Here is a 4,806-nt window from a genome sequence, read left to right as displayed (position 1 = left end):
CTTCTTGTATCACAAAGAAGAGGAATCTAACTCTAATCATTGGCAACAATGGTCATGTCACGAAAAGTAAGGTCACATTAACGCGCCGCCATTTTGTTCGTCGTCCAGACATGGAAGAAGTCCAGTAGTGTGCTGTGCAAAAAATTTAGTTACAATTTCCTAACGACGTATTCTTAACAAAAGTAAGTACATTTTGAAGAATTCACCTACCGCAATTGTAATATACTTAAATTATGACTAGAGTAATAGATTACACTTTCAATCTAAGGGTAAATGTGATTATGTTTTGTGTAAAAGTATTTCTTAGGTTATTTTTTACATGTTACTGACGAACAATTTCTTGACATTTACTGACGTCAGTAAATTGTAGACGGTAAAGCTGTGGTCTCATGTGTAAAGTATGAAAATAAGATATTAAAATGTGTGTTAAATTAATGTAACGAATAATAATAAAGGAGAAAAACAATAAATCTCTCAAGATTATTTTTTTGTAACTACAGGCCATACTTTTTTAAACCATGATGTAGGGTTAGTAAAGTCGGGCTTAGGGACTTGACTTTTCCTGGGATCTGATAACTTTTTTATAGTGAAAGCGGATCAGTGAGTCTTGGCCTCCAATTTTACAAGTGGTTTCTGATGGGATAACGCTTGCCTTATTGCATTTAGTGTTGATCGCTTTTCCACCCACACGAGTGATGCTTACTTTTGTTTTTATTTTTATTCAAAATACATATATCCAACAGCTTTTTTTAGTTTCAGAATGCCGCTAACCGGTGCCGAACGGCAAAAAAATACATTGAAAAACTAAAAAAGCAAAACCCTGAAAAATATGAAAAGAAAAGGAAAAAACACCTCGAGAAAGTGAAACAAAGACAAAGAAAAATATCAGATCTTAATGACAGTGAAAAAGAATGAATAGATGATAGAAGAAAAGAAAAGGAAAAGCAAACAGAGAATTATAAAAATTGATTGTTTGTTGATTATTTTGTAACTAAAAATATATATTTTTTTTAACTAGTGACTTCTTACTTTTTTATATGTAATATTACCTTATTCTGAATACACCCTTACTTTTACAACTTCCTGACATTTCCTAACGAAACAGTTTACTGACAATTTCGTGACGTACAAATATTTTGAAAATGACCCTTATTTGAGTTTTATCTGTGATAATTTTTTTTTATTTTTAATTGTTTGTATTTCTGATTTCGCAGTGACTCAATCCGATTTCGACTCGTTTCAATGCAGTTCTTTTGTTTCGAAGATGTTGCAAATGGTTTTTGACCTTGCGAGAGGGAAATCCGTCGGGATCCAAATGACTTCGCATTATTATTGGATATAATTAAATGAACGAATAAAACACTGTCTCAGTCTGTAGAAGGGATTTAAGTAAAATGTATAAATTATTTATAGATTCCTTTAAAATGTATCTAATGTCTATCTACCTGCTAAGATGATAATCTTCTTATATATAAAAATGAATCGCAAAATGTGTTGGTAAGCGCATAACTCGAGAACGGCTAAACCGATTTCGATAATTCTTTTTTTATTATATTCCTTGAAGTACGAGGATCGTTCGTATGTAGAGAAAACGTAAATATGTACCACGGGCGAAGCCGGGGCGGACCGCTTAGTTGATTATAAAATTGCTTAGATTTATTTATCATGAATATTTTCTTCTTATTAAGCTACCAATTATTATTATTAAGAAACCTCGAGAATTTAGTTAATAGGTAAACTAATATTTTTCGTATTGAGTTTGTGTACAATAATTACTATTTTTATTTTTAACAATTCAAAGACAATTTTTTGGAATGTAAGTACATATATTAGGTTTATGTATGTAAGTAATAAACCAAACTACTTTCTACTACATAATATAACTAAAATAAATAAATATAACTAAAAAAACTAAAATAATTCAACCTACATGAAGCCTACATGCTTTTGCGATTTTCTTTTGCAACGAACAACGTCCGTCTTTATAAGTACCAACAGATAAAGGGTTTTCTTTGTTATCTCGTACAGTCGTACTGTTTATGAACGTGACATGGTTCTTTGTATTTTCTTAAAAGTTTATTGTGTCTTCTTCCATTGTTCTAAACATTTTTACTTTAGTTCCATTATAATTCAGGATTCAGCAATTAGTGTCACATAACGTAGACACTAACTGCTATGTTATCATATTATTTACAAAAAATATAGTTATGTAAGATTTAATTTTAATAAGGCAAATCTATCTTATATATATAAAATTCTCGTGTCACAATGTTAGTCTGCAATCTGCATACTCCTCCGAAACGGGTGGACCGATTCTCATGAAATTTTCTGTGCATATCGGGTAAGTCTGAGAATCGGCCAACATCTATTTTTCATATGTACCACGGGCGAAGCCGGGGCGGACCGCTAGTAATAGATAATTATAATTAAGTAGGCATGTATTGTATATTGTCATTGGCGTGTACCCGAAATCATGCTTAGTTTACAAACTTAGCAATTAACGTAAGTGGTACCTATTACCTAAGAGCGTATACGCACTATGCGGGTAGCCGCATTGCGGGTAGCCGTCCGGCTGACCGCAAGCACAATTATGTACGTAATATTCATTTCTATGCGCACTGCGATGCGGCTACCGCAGACCGCACAGTGCGCATAGAAATGAATATTACGTACATTGTGCTTGCGGTCAGCCGGACGGCTACCCGCAATGCGGCTACCCGCATAGTGCGTATACGCTCTAATACCTAATCGCGAATAACATACTTAGTTACCTATATAAAAAATATTAAATTAGGTAGATATATATTCATGCCCACAAAACCCACTTAGGTATATGTTGTGCCGTGTGCGTCTATCAATTCGTAGTATCAATACTCACACTACCTAAAAGATTAATACATATATTTATCATAGGATACTTATACAAAATAAAAATATAGATTTCTATTTAGATATTATTGATATCAGGTTAATAAACTAACGCTGTATTAGATTACGAATATAAAAGCGGAATGTTATTGAAATCTAAATGTAAATGCCCTTAAACTCAATCATCATAAAAAAATAAATAGCGATGACCTCGACACACTTTAGTTTCGCGATTAGTGCTCGCTATTCATACGCACAGGTGATATTAGGGCGAGTATTTTAATTCATAGTACGCGCTATGAATACCATGATAACTAGAACTAGAAACACCGGATAGTTTTGAATTTGAATATGACGTCATCTTATCATCACAGCCCTCGATTTTGACGTCAGCCATAGTACTGAGACGACCTACAAATCTACAGACACAATAAATTCGACAATGTGTGCGAATCGCGCGGGTCAATGAACTGCTGACGTTTTTAAAATACGCACTAAGTGCCTTATCGCGAATGTCATACGCGACGCGGAGAACGGAACGAGTATACTGTACTATGTATGTTTGCAAAATGGATATTTATAGACATGAGTGTCCGTGGCGGATGATTCGCGCTATTTCTAAGGTCCTCGCTAGATCAGTGAGTAGGAATTTGTTGATGTTTTTGTGAAGCAGATATTCTCATGTGTGGAACTAAACAATTGAGGTTCTATATGTTCTATAAACATATGTAGTGTAATAAAAATATTGCTTTAAAGAAGTTTTTAATTGGATAATGAAGGACTGGCAATCACAAGATTCTCAAAAAACAATAAAAATTAAATGTCAAATTAATTTGTCAAAATACAAAAATAGTGATGTGTGAATAATAAACCGGTTTTTAATTTTTAATATTTTTTATTGCGTACCTACCTATACAAATAAATGATTTGTGATTTAACAAGGAGTCTAGACGATTATAAATTTTCTCAAGCTGTTTAATCCATTGAGGGAGCCGGAAACTTGTGGAGAGTTCATTTTACAGCCTGTATTTTAACGCTATTGATATCAAGAAAATGTGAGAAAGGAAGTGTGTCTGTTGTACGATACACATAACATATGACATGCGAGTCTTTGTGAAGCGAGATTTGTCTTGGGCACTGAACGATTTTAGACACGAAACTGGCTTCGTGTAAGATTCATATTCGCGGTGAAAGGGTCGCTCTAGATCTTTGTCCGTACAAAGCAAGGCACCCGCAGTAGCCGTTCTACCTATCTACCCACATACCTATGCATTATGCGGCGGATACAGATCCAAGTTTCTTACACATACAAACGAAGTACGGAGGCCAGTTTTGTGTATGTGTCGCAAATACATACGGCTTCAATAATCAGCAGGTGAAGCGAACTAAAGCAAGGGGTTATTGCGATAAACTCTTTTATCCCTTCGTTTCCATATCAAAGAGTAATGAACCTTGTTCCACTATTGGACGCTGTCGATCAGTAACCGTGTGATCTTTTTCGGCTGAATAAAGTTTGTGTTTACGTTAGACAGTTGGTCGTAATTATTTTTGTAATTAGAATTAGGTGTGTTGTATTTGAACTTTACAAGGCCATTCTACGTACGCACTTATTAGAATATTTTTTATAAATAGAAATATAAATTCTTGTTTAACGAAAATGATTTAAGTTAAAATAAAAAAATTTTTTTTTTAATTACACACAGTAAGTAGGTAGTTTGTTAATAGCCGGTAGTTATATTTAAATTTTTATATTTTTGAAAATGGAAAAATTTAACAATATTTGAAGTAAAAAATGTTAAATTTCGCAACACTTAGGTACCTATACGCTTGTGATAAAGAACTGCAAATATTATATTGCAAATTTGTGATAAGGGCAAAATTTCGCAATGAATTGATTTAAAGTAATGAAGGTCAGATGTTTTGCGAGTGTGAGTGTAT

Source organism: Colias eurytheme, chromosome 5 (assembly GCF_061535395.1).
Source record: "Colias eurytheme isolate Ceu_HAF_F1 chromosome 5, ilColEury1 Martin Lab GWU primary, whole genome shotgun sequence".
Taxonomy (NCBI): domain Eukaryota; kingdom Metazoa; phylum Arthropoda; class Insecta; order Lepidoptera; family Pieridae; genus Colias; species Colias eurytheme.
Note: the sequence above shows the minus strand (reverse complement) of the source record.